At 39.0% G+C, this 17,727-nt stretch overlaps 1 protein-coding gene across 16 annotated transcripts in view; it reads right to left on the reverse strand.

Moving 5' to 3' along the window:
- The window catches only part of CXXC4 (CXXC finger protein 4), a 420,398-nt gene that overhangs the window by 275,046 nt on the left and 127,625 nt on the right, over nt 1–17,727 (reverse strand). The window lies entirely within an intron of this gene.

Here is a 17,727-nt window from a genome sequence, read left to right on the forward strand (position 1 = left end):
TCTATGAGGATGTATGTCCTAAATTGCACTCTCCCTGAACATTAAAAAGTATAAAATCCCAGAGAACAGGCCCACCACAGTGGCTGCTTGAGTCACCTCCATGCCTCTGTAGGGTGGAAGGCTGGCCTCATTGGAATCTTTCTCCTCTCCAACTAATTCAACTCTCAAGCATGTGTGAGATCTTGCTGTGTTAAAATTCTCTTCTAAAATGTTAGTCTCATTCTTTCCCTTCCACCCATAAATATGTTCCAATACTTTCCTCAAAAGCATTCCCTTTAGTTACAATCCAATTTCTCTATCAAGAAAATTTTCTCTGGACCAAAAAAAAAGGCACAAATTCATGGGCTCTCCTTCTGCATGGCCCCCAGCACTCATTACCTTCCCAGCCTCTAGGATTTGGCTTCTGGCCTCAAAATTACACTAAACTTGCTTTGGCAAAGGTCACTCATGGCCTCCTAGTAACCAAACTCAATGAACACTTTTAGTCTGGGGTGTTCTTGGAGAGTTTACGTTCTCCTTCACACACTTTCTTTCTTTAGCTTCAAAAATGTCAATGCCTCTTCACTGTCCTTCCACCTCTGTTTGCTCCTTCTTGTTTTCTTCATTTCTCTGGCTCTAGTACTCCTTCAAGTTGGTGCTTCTAAGATCATCTCATTGTTCTTTGTTTCTTTTCCCTCTTCTATTTCCCCCTGAGCTTCCTTCTCTGATCTCTAAATCCCACTTATCACCCATAGTCCAAACCTCCAAAATCTTTTATTTCCATTCCAGACCTTTGCTTGAGTTCTAAAACCTCATATGAAACTGTCTACAAGACGTTGTCTGACTGTCTCTCACATAACCCCAGGCTTATTACGTGTATCCCCGTAACTCGCTGAACGTCACCCCCTCTGCCCATCTGCTAAACCCCCTTCCTCTTTCTATTTGCCTCTACTGACGAAAACTCATAAATGGAGAAAGAATTCTAGGTTCTTCATTTTTCGACATCCATATCCAATGGGTCAACACTTCTACACATTCTACTCCAAACATTTTTAAAATTTTTTTTACCTTTTTAAGATTTTATTTATTTGTTTATTTGAGAGAGAGAGAGAGAAACAGGCACAAGCAGGGAGGGGGGTGCAGAGGGAGAAACAGACTCCCCACTGAGTAGGGAGATTGAGTCAGGGCCTGATCCCAGGACTCTGGGATTGTGACCTGAGCCAAAGGCAGCTCAGCCACCCAGGGGCCCCTCAAACATTTTTTTAGATTTAGTTTCCACCTCAGTTTCCTAGCCTTAGCTCCTACCTACTTGAATTATATTTCACTTGACCTATCAAGACAGCTTCCTCACTGCTATCTCGGACTCTAGTCCTGCTGCTCTCCAATCCATCCATTAGCAAAGTCTGGGATAAATCAAATCTGATCACATACTGTCCCGCTTAAACCAGACTGTTTACTGTATCAACACCAGAAAAAAGTTCTCTAAACTCAGCTTCCATATTCAATCTCATCCATCGTGCGCTCCATCCAATCTTCCCTGAGTCTTTAACACGTCCTTGAGGACAATACACTCTCTTGAGTCTCGATGACACTGTAAAGATCCTTCTTTGCTGGAATACCTTTTCTCCCGCTACAATTATTTACCTGGAGAAACCTGTGCATAGGTTCAATTTAAACACCATTTGTGGCGCATCTTCCGTGATACTCCCCAGCCAGAGTTAGGCATACTTTGAATGATCTTCCCAAAGCCCTTTGCGAAAGTCTGTATTACAGCTCATGTCTCTGTGTGGTTTGCAACACAGTATTTGCTGTTAGATTCTGAGTTCCATGAGGTCAGGCAAGATATCTTATCTTTTTGGTCTCACCTAGTTGAGTACGTGGTACAAATAGATACTCAGTAATTATTTAGTGAAATCAATAAATAGTTTTGTTAACTGTGGTTGTGGGATGTTTAAGTTCCCAGGGTACCAATGGTTGGAAAAGAATTCAAGGTGATTTCTTCTACTATAAAAAGTTGAGAAGGTGGGACTGGACAACGTTCTCTAAGCTAGCTGGAAAAATCCCCAAGAATTTAAACCACTAGAAAAAAGTTTTTAAATCTACACTTACCCTCCCCCCAGAAAAGTGCAAAGAATTCAAGTTTTTGAGCAAATGCTTACTAACCAACCCCAGAAGGTATTTTAGAGGTGTCTAGATCTGAATTTTCTTAGAGAAGTTTAATAGTAGCAACACATGTGGTATATGTAGCATTTTTTCCTAAATGTTTCCATCTTTATCTTGGCATATATTTTCACAGATCTAGCCAGCAGATATGAGAATATACTGAGATTTCATTTAGCATATGAAGAAACCAAGGACTCAAGATGTTAGGCAATTTTCTCAGAATTATACAATGTGTCACCAACTGATTGGTATCCAGTCTCCTAAATCCATGTTTCATGTTCTTGCAACCTAAATTTGTTGTCTCCTTTTGAAAAGGTCCTTCCTCTCTCATGTCATTTCTTTTATTAATGCATATATGCATTCATTTTACAAAGATTTTAAGGGCTATGATAAAAGAGGAACAACCACTTTAGAGTTAGGGGGCCTGACCATGAGAGTTCCTCTCAGACACATGCAAATATTCAAGTGCAGCCTCACATAAAGACTAGAGTACCTGGGGCTGGCAGAAACGGGCTCAGTCCCAGCTCCACTGCTTTCCGGCTGGGTCATCTTGAGCAAATCACTTCGCTTTTCAGACCCTCAATGTCCTTATCTACAGAATGGGAATAACAATACTTATACAATTTCCTACGTGACTCTTGTGAGACAGACGGAGCCCGCAGAACAATTTTGTCAAGTATAAATGTCATGCAGTGATGCTGGAAACTTGTTGCGAGTGTTCACTGGGTGCAAGGCAGTGCTCTAAGTATTTTACCGACACGAACTCATTTCAATCTTCACAATGAATCTATGAAGGAGACACTAGTATTACTCCCTCTTTATGATGAGAAATTCAAGGGATGCAGGACTTAAGTAACTTTTCCAAAACTACACAAGATGTGGAGCTGGGATCAAACCGAAAACAGTGACGTGGCCGAGCTCATCTCCGAATCTCTTAGTCCTACTGGCTCTCCAGCTAACACGCTGAGAACTGCCAAGTTCTGGGGTCCTCGGGTGTACTGACTCACTTCACAGCTTTTTATGTGTGTTGTCTCGCTCAGTCCCTCTACAACCCCATAAGTTTATCCAGTGGCAGGAAATGAACATAAAGAAGTTCCATGCTTGGTCTCCTGGTCTGTCCGGAACACGGCAGTCAGAGCAAGCTCCCTTTGCTCAAAACCCAGTAATGCTTCCCATTTTATCCAAAGTAGAATCTCGAATCTTTGCCACGGCCTCCAGGGCCCTGCCTATAGGGCCCTATACTGCATGTCCTACCGCTTCCTCATTCCTCTCTTCCAGCCACAAGGGCCTCTTTGCTATTGCTGAAAAATGTCAGACATGCTCCTGCTCCGGGGCCACCGTCTCTACTGTTCCCTCTGCTGGGAATGTGCTTACTCAGACGACTGCGGGGCTCATGCCTTCACTTTATTCAGGTCTCTGCTCAAAAAACAAACTCTCAGAGTCTCCTTCGACTATTCCGTAGAAGATAGGAATTGTCATTCCCCTCAACCTCTCTTGAACTTCTTACCCTGGTTTTATTTCTCTTTGTGGCACCTGGCATCACAGGCATCCATTTAAGGCACCTGATAAATTTTACTTTTTATTATTATTATTATTATCTGTTTCCCTTCTGCCATATACACATAAATACACATAAACACTCTCTCAACACCACCGCCCCCCCCACACACATTACAATACTAGCTACTTTATCAAAAGTTCTTGGTTTAGTTTTCTGCTGTTACCATCCGGTACCTAGAACAATGCCTGCCATGGAGCAAAAGCCTTGAAACTGACAAGTTGTGTGAATAAATAACTCTGTGCCCTCACAGAGTTTAAAATCTGGTAAAAAAAAAAAAAAAAAAAAGAAAGAAAGAAAAAAAAAAGGCAAAGGAAGATTATTAAAGAACTAGCTGACAGTGACAGGAAAATCGTGGATGGTATATGTTTTGCTGCATTTCTTTAGAAACTTTTTGAAGCCCCAAACACAGTCCTCTGTTATAAGGTTGAGTAAATATTACCAAATAAATATATAAATTAGCTCTCTGCTACAGAAGTGCCTACCTTTTGCTTCCAGCCAGATAATGGTTTACTTTGCTGCCAGTGGCAAACAAAGGATTAAAATTCATTTGATTCAAGCCAACTGGGAACCACGAAGTGGAGTTGAGGCATGTGCAAAATGATTCTTTTCATTTCCGATCTCTGTTATGAGAAGGTTTGTTTAATTAGAAGTTACAATGCACTCATATTACCAAGGTTCCTCACTCATTTTTAATCCAGGAGAATGTAGGATTGACTGGCTGTCCTAGTATTCTCTCCCTCTTCTCTAAAACAATTTAACTACCCCTATTTCATACTGCCATGAGGCAAGTGAGGTAGTAAACTATGTGTCTCAGTAAGAAACTGCTAACTCTGAGCCACGCATGGATGGAGGGTAGGAGAAATCTTTTCAGAGAGAGTGTTTACAGAAGTTTCAGAATTGTGACTAGGCAAGACACAGAGATACTAAGTTTTGTGCTGGTCCTAATTAAAAATTTACCAGTATTCTCTATTTTTGACAACCCTGAAATGTAATGTGGTAGCGTTATCACCATTTCATGGAAGAGTTGCTCGGAAGCCAGGGAGCCGAAACGTACAGCTCCACAGTTCCCTGGCTGGGTCAGGTACTTCAATTTCTTTCCTTTGTATGAGGCATAGGAGTTGGTAGAAAAAGCAGGGGCTTTGGAATCAGACAAAATTGATTATAAATTTTGGGTCTACTACATATTAAATGCGGTGTAACTCAATATGTCACCTAACCTTCCTGGGCATGTCCTTCTCCACCTGAAATTGCACTTATGATACCTAATCACTAGGACTTTGGGGGAAATTCAGTTAAATTATGTAGCAACGTATCCAAGGAGTCTTGGGACATGAAAGTCCATTAACTTTCTCTCTGTCTTAATAGGAAAAACAATAACAACAAAATACTTCTAGCTAATTTTTGATAAAGAATTCAACAATGAAAATATAATTTTATCATTTGCTTTTTAAATGAAGATTTCAAATGTTTATTCAGCAATGTCTAGGGATTTGGGGATCTAGGGACTCTAATAAAAAGGGGCTCTGATTCCTACCCCCAAATGGCAGTGGACCGAAGCCACACTTAGCCTTCATACAAGATTCATGACAATCTGGGGACTGGCTGGGCTCTGACACTGTATTAGATATGTGAAGATCCAAGCTGCTCTCTACATAACTCAGGGCAGAATAGGGCTTGCTTTGTAGGTACCCTGGCTGTTTTAAAGTTTTCTTTTAACCCAGTGACTTTGAAATTTCTCAGTATTTTTTTGTGTGAGTGAAAAGAGAGTCAGACAGAGGAGAGCTGACATTCCCTAGGGACAAATCGTGTTTTCGGCTCCTCTTTATACCAAAGTTCTTCTTGCATTTTATCTTATATCTCCTCCTACAAGCTAAAGATATGAGCAGTTCTTCTTTTCTTACCAAATTTAAGGGATGGATGCTGCAAGGACATCCATCGTCCATTGGATCTTAAATGCTTTACTCGATGGATAGAAGGTAAGTGCAGGAGTTTTCATTAACCCCCTAACCCTGAATTTAGCCTGTGTTCTGCTCATGTCTCAAGGGGGTGGGAGGCCCTGAATGAGCTCCTTTGATTGCCCAGGTTGATACTCCCAGAATTCAGTTGTGAAATCTGTACCAGGAGCTAGCAAAAACTGAAACTCTGATTCTAAGAGGAAAAAATAAAATGGATGTAATTATACAGGGAAGGAGAACAATACCATCACCGAACTATGAAGCTGTACGAAATCTGTATTTTCTTAAAAATCATATCATGGCCCTTTTAGAAGGGAAATAGAGCTAAGTACTGCTAACCTGTTTATTTTTTGTTGAAATTATTTCATTTAAAATATGCTTGTAGCCAGCAAAATAATGTTGGACTCTTTCTTACTAAAGAAATTTATTTTAAATCTTCTATTTTAAATACTTCTCTCTCCACGTAGCTTGCCTGTTGAAATTCAAGGGCTTGATTTGTGAAAATCACTTACTCCGCAAGCACCCAAAGCATTGATGACACCATGGTGGTGGCTTAAGAATGTATCCAGTAGGATCAATGTTAATGCATCCTGAAAGATTTTTTTAAAAGGCTTTAGTGGGTTTCCCTAAACCAAGTATATCTGGGCAATTTCTATCTTTGTGAAGGACAAAATTAGGATTAGAGGTTACATTAAAGGAAGAGACATTCACAATAATATTTTACTATTCTACATTATCTTATAGCTCATTTGAATATTTTTTTCATATACAGTATATTTTGTTGTTTCTATATAACAACAACCCTGTGAAGTGAAATTCTCTTTTATACAGATGAGGAAATCTGGGCTCAGAGAACTGAAGTTTCTTTGCCAGGCACACGGCTGGAAGAAAGTCAAGTCCAGACCAGGGGTCAGCTCCTCCTGGATCTCTGAGTGGTGGTCTAGACCAGGGGGCAGTGAGGATGGGCTCAATCCTCAACCTAAATTATTCGAGGATTTTCTTAAGTCATGGTGTCTCCCACGCCTGTGAATCTCTCATACATGTAATTTTCTTTCTTGCTTTTTACTATAAAAGTAACATACCTAGTAAATTTATGAGTTTATAATTCAGAGACAAAAATAAAAATGTTTACTAGAAGGGAATTTGATAAGATTGTCTTAAAACCATTATGTAAACATCTTATAGCTTCTAATATTTTTAGTTTTATTGGACTTTTATGCTTAAAAAACAACTGTTTTAAGTGATACTTTTTAAATATACAGTCAGTATATTTCTACATAAAAGATGTTAGTTTCTCGTTTTTGAAAGTTACCTCTGAGTCCATGATGAAAAGTTCTGTAATTTTTCCCAGTGTCATTTGTTATACTAGAAAGGCCCTTAATTTTTTCATTTCATTCCAAATAAGTAGAATAACAAAATATAAGAAATTCCATTTTTCAATTTATGTTATTTGGGGAAAGGGGCATCTGCTTGTCTTATAGTCTTGTGCTCTGGAAATTAAAATTTTAAACACAGAGATCTTTTTTTTCCCAAAGTTTATAAGTTTATTTCATATTTAGCAGAAGCCTGTAAAGAAAAAGGCATGTAAAGAAAAACAAAATCAGTGGTTGTCTAGCTAGAAAATGAAACATTCCATGAAGGACTAAGAAAATGTAGTCTTTAGGATTCAGACCTGCCATTCCGTTTTCTTTTTAAGTTTTTGGCAACTAGAAAGAAAAGGGTTTCAGGAAGTAGCATTTCCTTTTGGCTATTTAATTTTGGGGGTGAACATACACCTGACCCCATCATTTGCACTCAGAATCCATACAAGGTGATTCATACAAATGTCAACCTCCTTTCCCCAACATATCCTTTATAGGGAGTTAGAGAGGTCGGAGCTCCAGAACTACTATCAAGAAGGAAAACTCTAATGAGAAATGAAGAAGGAAAGGAAAACTTGCTAGACAACTACGTGAGGACCTATGTCAAAATACCGTCCTTAATTATGACCAGGACTCGAAATATGGAAGAGGTGTCCTCAAAATTGCCACTCAAGAACTTTTTAATAAAAACTGTACTGACTGTCTTGATAATTAGTAAACATCCAAGTTTTCATCTACTTGTTAAGTGCCTACTCTGAGCCAAGCACTGTGCCACCCCAAAATAAAGACGGCTCCTTGGCCTTCCTCAAGAAGCTTACAGCCCATAATGAAGTACTCAGAATAAGTTCTGTACGAGACATTGGATGAAAGAAGGGCTCTTAATCCTGCCTTAGTAGAGAGGGAAGATTTATAACTGGATTACTAACTCCCTATAAATATAGACCACATCTCCACACTTCTACAACCGCCGTACCAAGCATTATAGACTACCTCTAACAGATTCTCAATGAATTTGATGACAATCTCAGCTGAGTCTTACAGAATAGCAAGAGTTACAGAGGTGACAACAATAGAAATGTCTTTTCCAGCACGTTCAAGAGGAGAGGCTGCAGGGTAAATTCTAAGAATGGTAAAGCAAGTTTTAGATATGGCTGAAATACTAAGTGCTGGTGGAAGATCATGATTGATGAGGCTAGATGGATATGTGGGAGCATATCTTGAAAGACTGTTTTGTAGGCCATGCTAAGAAATATAAATATTTTATAGAAAAACATGAAACTTCTTATTTTAAGAAGTTGAATAAACCAATAACACAGTATAATGTGAGCCTAGGTTACTGCTATGAGAGCGCAGGGGAGAGAGGCAAGGTAATCAAAGCTGGCTGTCCAAGAGGCCTTACCAAAAATGTGATCCTTGAACCTTGGATGCGTAGTGAAAAGAGATCATATTTTAGGAAAAACAGAATGCACATCTGACGACGTGGAGGCATAAAGTACCACAGTATTTGAGCAGTGCAAGATGCCTGTAGTCATGGGTGATGAAACCAGAGAAATGAGAATGAGCAGACCATGGTGATTTCTGCATGCTAAACTAAGATGTTGCACTTTACCCCGAAAGGAATGACGAAACGTCAAAAGATTTCAAGAGAATTACATGAGCAAGTTTCCATTTTAGAAAGATCTGTATATGATGTGGCTGAAAAGTAGGAAAACCAGTGAAAATGATTCTCAAAATGCCTACCACCCCAGGAAGCATTTTGGAAACTTTGGGAAGTTTTTGTTGTCATGATAATCTGGAGGCATTTAGAAGACAAAAGGACAGGGGTGATGGAGATTTTGCTGTGCCTGCAGTCCTGAATAAGGGAGATGGTTCCTGGACCCAATGACTTTCTACTGTCCCATTGGACATTCAAGTACGTGAAAAACCTCTTCCTAATTATCTGAATTAGAATCTAACACGATTTTATATATTAAAACAAAGTGCTTTTTACCGTTTTAGTATATACTGAATGTTGCATGAAGGCAGGTACCATACAAATAGATGTAAAATTTTGTTTTCTTTGGGATTTTGTCAATATTTGTTCACCATTTCAGAAAAACAACAACTGCATCAAGGGAACATTGCTTGCCACCAACACAACACACCTGAATCAGTCAGTTACGATAACTGTCGTATTCCCTGTGCCACGATAGGCACAAGCTCCCAGGGTTGGGCTTCAACATCCTTTCTTCCCCTTGACCCAGCCCCGGTCCCAGCCCCAAGTCCAGCTAATGAAGCTCACTGGGTCTCAACCCTGCTGCAAGGAGGTGTCTTAAGGAAGAGCTAGAAGTCATGAGAGACGATGTAGTAGACAGTTCTGAATTGGGAAGGAAATTAGATTTGAACAATGGCTCTTAACCTGGACAAAGCTGTAGGATCAGAATTACCCAGGGAGTTGAGTTTAAAAGGCGGATTCTCAAACTCTATACCTTCTGAGAATCTGGGTCAGCTGGTCTGGGCTGAGGCCAGGGAGTATGCATTTTTAACAAGTTCCCCAGCAGACTCTGTTGCAGATGTTTTGACTTCGGAACACCCTTGGAGATCCACTATACAGGATGATGACCAAGGTCTCCTCTAGACCTAATATTTTAGGACCCTGTGAAGGCTCTGGCAACAGGAGGGAGAGGCTTCTCCATCCCCTTCCTAGGATCACTAAAACTCGAAGCACCGCCATCCTGATCTTGACACCAACAGAAGTGACCACGAGTCACGTGTGCGTTAGTAACCACACAGCAAGTGCTCTAAGCAGCCCACGAGGTAGCCACATTGTTGTAGGTATACGAGGTACCACCCTCAGTATCCACACGTGTCTATAAAAAGGTAAATGGCAAAAAAAAAAAATCCTCAAAATGTGTAATGTACACATAGCAGGTGTATAAGAAATAAAGTTTTGCCGAACTGCACTAAAATTTACTCCATGACAAGAGCGGTGCATTTTCTCCATGGCTGTCATAGATTTCATGGATCCTGAGAAATCCAGCCATTTTTAGAAATCCCATGAAATTTACCTTTTCACTCGAATCCACATGAAATCAAAATTTTTCCCTGTGAGTCCCCATAAAATTGGCACATTTCCTCAGAAGACCCCATGAAATTATAAAGAATATTGCAGATTCTTTGCTCCTAGCCCTTGTTGCACATCTTAAAGAGACAGGTTAGATTGCAGAATTATTTCATTTTTCTTTATTATTTACCTAAAATCAATCTGAAAAACAAGGTTGTTAAATAGATCTTTTCCAAATGAAAATAGAACTTGAACCTACTTTGGATAATCGGAAAATATAAGGGATAATCTCTTCCGATTAAAAATGAGTAATATCCCAGGAAACTGATAAAAATATGAAGTTGCTCCAACTGTCTCCTAAATAAAAGTATTGGAAATTTTACCTAGAATTTATCTAAACTTTGACAGTGTAAGCGTTTCTGGAAAACCATCTGAAGTTAGGAAGTTATGAATAAAAGGACTATTCCAGTTGTTCTCACATTTACAGACTATATAACACTCAAGACAAAAATAAAATTTTCCCTAAAGCAAAAAGTCAGATTTTCATATATGGGTTTGCAATGGCAAACAATGTCTTTCACAAAGTTATATTTCATAGGATGTTGTGAAAACCAAATAAGTTCATGAATGTGCAAGAGCAGACTAGTGCGTTAGAAATAGAATTGTAAGGTGGGCTTGTTTCAGATTTAATGAGAAAAAATTGATTATAATAAAAAATATAAGTATTTATGCTAAAAGTAGCACATGCGTTCCAATTAATATAAAATGAATACTTGGCCTTTTCTCTTCACAGAGAAAAGCGGAACATGAAAAAAAATCAAAAGGGCATCACAGCAACACAAAACGAAATTGCAACAGATATATGGCTTTAAATTATGACTATTTATTCATTATGAAAATGAAAGTAACAGACGTATTTCATACTCTTCTAGTAATCATAAAATCCGACCCTCCTGGTTTTAACTACATCTTGATTCCCTTGGGTTTTAAGCAAAACAAGCTCTCAGTTCAAGTCAGAAGGCCACACTTAAAATGCTATTTCCTGAATGTGAGCCAGTATTCCACTCAAAGGAGGAAGTCTTGCTGCAGAAATATGCTCCTGAGTGGTAATTGACCTAACAGAAATTCTAAGCTGCCTTCACACTTTCATTTTGGATCATGTGAATATTTAGTCTTTTATTAGATCCATCATCCACCATCACAGATCGAGAAAGATGCTGGGCATGACCACGACAATCGGTAGAACAGAGTGAACGCCAAGCTGCCCGCGAGAAATTGTAACAGCCTACATAAGCCCCTCCTCCCCCAAATAGACAGACGCAACTACAGAGAGGAAAGAGTGATTTAGCGTGTTCTGGTATTTGGAATTCTGATCTGGATCCAGATGGGAGAGACCGTGCTGTCCCGGAAAAAACATCAGTGCAGAAAGAAAAGTGCTTCTCCTGGCTCTCCACCAACACTGATAGGATTCCCCTTTAGGTTAATCAATGTGCAGCTGAATTAACTTTCTTTCTGTTGTGATGAGATAACCTTTCGGGCTCTCTGCCAACACAGAGCGGATAGAATATGGGGTTGAAGATCAGGAGTGGGGTTCTAATCCTAACTTTGCTGTTAAATAGCGATGTGACCTTATGCACTTCAGTTAACCTCTCTGAGCTTCATTTTCCTTATCTGTAAAATGGGGACAGTAATCCCCGGTTTGACAACTTTTCAGAGTTTTAGTAAAGCTCATAGCACATCTTCAAGTGAAAAGTACTGTAAAAGCTTTTCTCCGAAGGAAACTCACCAAGCGGAGGACGTGCAGGAGTAGCCTTCGGAAGCCCTAGCCAGGCCAGGTCCCTCCAAGTACTTCCCACATTCACAGTTTGCACTGAGCAGAGGAGGCATATCTGTCAGCAAACCACTCTTTATGCATCAGACTTTTAATCTAGAAACAACCTAGGTCATGAAATTAAAGCTGACGTTCCTCATGTTAAAAGAGGTTTTGAGCACTGAGAGCTTAAAGCACACACACACCTTTGGTAAAATGTCAACTTTTCACCTGTTGATATATTAGTTTCGTTCTTGGCTCTGTTTAATGAACCCATGTGGTAAGTTATAGTATTTTCTTCACTTTATTGGTGAGGAAGCTGAGAAGCAAAGAGTTTGAGTTCTGTCTTGGGTCCCTCGTTAGGAAGTGATGAAGCCGGCACTGGATGACACATCATCTCTATTACTGCGCCACAGATCCCGTGAGGCCCTAGTCTGTCTCCATCGATGTTTGAGAGTGGCTTCTAAAATGCTTTGTTAACAAAGAGGGTTGTCTGTATTTTTTTTTTTTTATTAAGAGACAATTTGGGGGTGGAGAGTGAAATTTAGTGATGGTTAAGGAAAACTTATATAAAGGTAAACAAAAATGCTAATTTAGGAAATGCAGTTTTACTTTTATGTTTATTAAAAATCAGAGTAAACAGATACGGTTAAGAATTACTATAATAAAAAATCATTGTTACTGATCAGAAGAGAAACTGCTACTACTGTCAGTTTTCCATATGTCCTTGCCTAGTTGAAACAAACACACACACAACAAAACCCGACAGGCGGCCCTGAAGGCCCAGGTGTGTGGAACTATGGTCAGGGAATTAAGGAGATGAAATGGAATGTGGTCTGTGGAGGGACTGGCCCAGAGAAATGTTACTCATCTGAATGCCGGGGACAATCTGTTTCTCCAAAGCTATTGGGCTACTTCTATCTACCTTGAAATATTTTAAATGAAGTGGTTGGTTGGCTGAGTTGTCCCAAAGTCTGTCTATCACACAGACTCCACAACTTAGCTTTTCCCAGAATGTGATGAGTATTATAAATGGATTATAAAGATGCCACAAATAATGCTGAATTCATCTGAACTCTCATAGGATTTCATATGTGGAATTTTAAAAATATGTAGTAGTACAAGAGTTGGCTAATATACTTCAACTAAATGATTATATTTTATATGTTTCTTTATAACATTATCAATATCCCATGATTTTTCATTATAAAAAATGCATTGTTAATTCACGTACTCACAAATTTCACAGTTATTTAACGAACCAGGCACTAAACTAGGTTCTGAAAATTCACAAAGGACCACGATGCCCTCCATCTCTTGTCCTCAAAGCCACTTCAGGGCAGCGAGGCAGAAGTCAGTCATCAGCAACTGAAATAGGGTAGGTAAGTAGAATACTGCATGGTGCTACGCTCATTGCCTCAGAAGCGGATTAGCGAGAATCCATGCCTTTCCTATGGTCTGGAGCAGCTGGGCTTAAATCAGCATGCTGATATCTCACCTAAGAAGCCTAGCAACTGGACAGAGAGACCCAGGCATCTGGAGGTTGTGGGATGGGGGTGGGAGATTCCTCAAGGAGGAGCTGAGGCGCCTTCAGAAGATTTCAAGCAAGAATAGATTCTCAGGTCAGAACGCTATGTAATGAGGCTCCTGAAGAGTCTACATGTAAACCCAAGTACGTGCAATCATTTGGGTACTTTGCCACCCAGATGGTATCTCTGACCACTTAAAGATTGCCAGAGAAGAGCAAGGACTGACAGCAGTTGGCCACAGTAGCCATTAAAGGAACAGAACTAACTCCTTATGTCAAATCCCTCCTGACTATTTCAACACAAAACCAAATGGTGCCCCCTGAAACTAATAACACATTATATGTTAACTAAGTTGAATTTGAATAAAATTTTTTTAAACGGTCAGAGGAGGAGTTAAGTAGCAGATAAGCTCCACCCCTGACTTTAATTATTGGTCTAACCTGGACGGGAAAGAAGGGAGTGTTACCCTGGATATGAGGTTATAATTTTAAACTTCACAGGATTGATCTTTTCGTAATGCCTGAAAGAGATCAGACAGCCGTGAATTCACCCGTTATTGGAAGGGAAAACCATTCGAAGGTGGTCATTTGAGAAATAATAAAACTAGCTTCTTTGTAACTCCGGTGGAGTTGAGACTGTTCAAAATGATATGGGTGTTATAAATAAGATACAAGTGTAGGGACGCCCAGGTGGCAACGTTGGTTAAGCGTCTGACTCTTGATTTCTGCTCAGGTCATGATCTCAGGGTCCTGGGATCAAGCCCCTCATCAGGCTCTGTGATGAGTGAGGCGCCTGCTTAAGATTTTCTCTCTCTGCTCTTGCCCTTTCCCCTCCCCCGCTTGAGCTCTGTCTGAAAAAAACAAAAAAACCCAAAAACCCCCAAAAAACAAAAAAATAAAACAAAGCAAAAAACCTATAGGTGTAAACAAGGATATGGTGAGAACACAAGGGACAACCAACATAATATTGGGATGACAAAGAAATGTCAGAAATAGTTATGAATAGACGATCACCTCAACCTCATAAACCTCCTTTTTTCTTTTGTAAAATTACTTGCCAGTCACTGAGCCATGTTTATTTTCATCTCAACTCTGGATTACTGCCTTTAAAAATAGCAAAGGACTAGCTTTACATAATGTATAGACATTAATTTTTTTTAAACAAGTGAGCTCCACTTTGAACGGTGGTGATTTCATTGCTTTAAGTGGCTAACTCGCCTTGCAGCATTTTGAAGATGGAGAAATTTGTTCTTTGGCTGGAAAGAGAAACATGAGTGTCTAATGGAAGCACAGATTTCAAAAACCCTATTGTTTGTGTTACTTGTATTGCTCAGGAAGGGAACAAGGAAGACAAGTAGAACAAAAGAACAAATACAAAACATTCTCAGGAACACCGGAGCCAAGACTTCAACTGACTCAGTGCAGAGATGCTTCCTAGTCTCCTGCACCTCAGGATGGAAGCTGGGACCCAGCTAATCCTGGCCTCATTGTTCACCACCACGAGTGACTGGGCGTCACACTCCTTCACCTCCTACCTGCCTCTCCCCTTCCCATTACAGAACGCGCTTTCAAGGGAGAAGTCCAAGAACTGAAACAAAGAAACCATTTCCTTTTCTTCTTTTTTAGTTTCTTGTGCCTGATGTTTATCTTCAACCCTTTTTGTCTCATACCATGTGTACTAAGACTATAAGAAATGAAATGCACACCCTCTGCAACTAGCATGATTTAAGAGAATAGATTCTCAAACCAAAGCAGCAATTTTATTCAGGAAGATTTTCACATGCCTTTCTCTGACAATGCTTTTACTTTCATGTAATTAAGAGACTTCAAAACCTGGAAAACATGAATGGTTCTTTCTCATATGTATGCTCATATGTATACCCATATAGACGCAGTGCTGATAATGAATTGTACTATTTTGCGGAACTAACCAAGAAGTGTTCCTTTGCAGTTTGGAGTTAATCATTTTCATCTTGTTGCCAAGCCCAGCCCAAGTCGTATATTGGATGTTCAAAAGTGACTTTATGCTACAATGATTTAAACTGAAAAGAAAGACCTTTTAAGTGGCAATAATAAAATTGTCTAGTTTCACAAACTGAAACTTATTCTACCAATAAAATGCTGTTATGTTTTTGAGCATCTCCTATGAATTATTACTTGTAATTTAGGAAACCGATACCATTTAGCACTTGGTTATATGAACTAGAAGTAATGATTTTTCTCCATCACAGATAATTAAAATTTAATATAAATTAGATTATATAATCATGTATCCCCTTTATCTAAAATTATTACAATTCAACAGTATAATTCAAATGCACAGTGTGAATAATATAAAAATATTCAAAATGCAATTTAAAGGATATATAAGATACAAACAAGGTATGTTTCCATATAACAGTTGTCAGATTTATTGAATAAAAACAGACTCTGGTTTTCAAGTTTGCCCACTTATAGCTAAATAAACCTTTTTATGTTCTTGCTCTTGGGTTTTGTTTTGCTTTGATTTGCTTGGCAAAAATAATAATAATAATAATAATAATAATAAAATAAAACAGTGACTCTCGCATCTCAATTTACAAGTTTGAGAAAAGTGACTCACTTGACTCTAGTTACGTTTAATTACTTAACACCAATACATATTAAGAAAACACAACTTCCGTAAAAACTATCAACAAAAGAAACCTTATATTAAATGCAGTTTTGCACTTTGGAAAGTAGACTGGAGTTTCCTAAAACGTTAAACATGTATTTACCATACGACAAACAAATCTACTCCACAATATCTACCCTTATTCCCCAAAATAGAAGTATATGGCCACACACGAAAAAAGTAATGTGAAAGTTCATAGTAGTACTATTCACATTTAAAAAAAACAATGGAGACACCTGAGATGTCCACCCAGAGTAAACGGCAAAGCCAACTGTGGTATATCCGTTCAATGGAATACTATTCGACAATGAAAATGGAATGAATCCCTGATAGCGCAGCCTGAAACCCCAGAAACAGCACATGGAGTGAGATGAGCTCCACACAAAGACTATGTACAGTGAGAGTACAATTACGTGGAACTTCTAGAAACAGCAAAACTACAGAGACAGAGAGCAGACCAAGGTTTGCCTGGTGCTGTGGTAAGAATGGGAATTTGCTGAAATGGGCATTAGAGAACTTTCTGGGGTGATGAAATGTAGCACAACTAGATTGAGTTGCTGACTAAACAACTATAAATTTAATAAAACTCCAACAAAGTGTGCACATAAAATCAGTAGATTTTATGGTAAATTACATATACATAGAGCTTCTAAAACTCTAGGCTTGTTCTATTCTCCCTCTGCTAATACTTCTTATATTTCTCTGCTTTTTATTCATGATCAGAGTAGAACATTTTTCATTCTGTGATCTTCTACTGAAAACTCACCAAATATAGCAGCTCTTCATATCTCCCTCCTTCTGTCTGCCTGGCTTGTTCATTCACTCACTCATTCAATTATTCAACAAAACTATATTGAGCATCTACCAAGTATCAGACTCTGCTCTAGGTGCTGAAAATGCAAGATGAATAAGTCATCTCCTAATGCTCCTCTTTTCTTCTCATGATAAACTGTCTCCATTTTAGAGCCACTCTTACCCCATCTTCCCTATTTATACTCACGATCTTATTTAGGTCAGCAATTTGCAAGTTGGTTCATTGTTTTGCAGAAGTGCTACCTTGAAGTGTCAGACTTTTATATTTTAATGACTATATCTTTAAAACACTTAACCAGTTCAAAATGAAGTAATCTACCACAATATTTATTCAGTGGTTTCTTCAAAGAAAAAAACAAAAAACAAAAAAGCCCAAAAAGCGAACAAACACCAGGCAACAATTGGTTTAGGACAAAGAACCTTTACTTTACTTGGTAAGACCATCTTTATTGCCCCCCTCATGGACAGCTAAGGCAGTTCTGGATTTGCGTAAAGCTGGCTCTCCATTCTGAAGAACAGACTTCCAAACTTGCTTTGGAGAGATCCCTAAATCCAAACCTGCCCTTTGGGCTGGGATCCACTTTCCAAACTAAGTGTGATGGACTTAACCAGTGTCCAGAAAATACGTATGACTTAACCATATTTCCTAGATTCATCCATTCACTATTCCTTCAGAAATTCCTCTTCTGTTACTCTTGTGCGCCAAACATCAAGCTATAGACTAGCGTGCAAGATGAATAAGGCCCAAAGTTTGCCCTCAAAGTGCTTACAATATGAGAGATAGACAAGTAAAATGACAAACTAACAAGAGCAAAATAATGAAAACATATATGGAGAATAGAAACGATATATACAGGGTTA

Source organism: Ursus arctos, unplaced genomic scaffold (genome assembly GCF_023065955.2).
Source record: "Ursus arctos isolate Adak ecotype North America unplaced genomic scaffold, UrsArc2.0 scaffold_11, whole genome shotgun sequence".
In the NCBI taxonomy this organism is placed as follows: Eukaryota; Metazoa; Chordata; class Mammalia; order Carnivora; family Ursidae; genus Ursus; species Ursus arctos.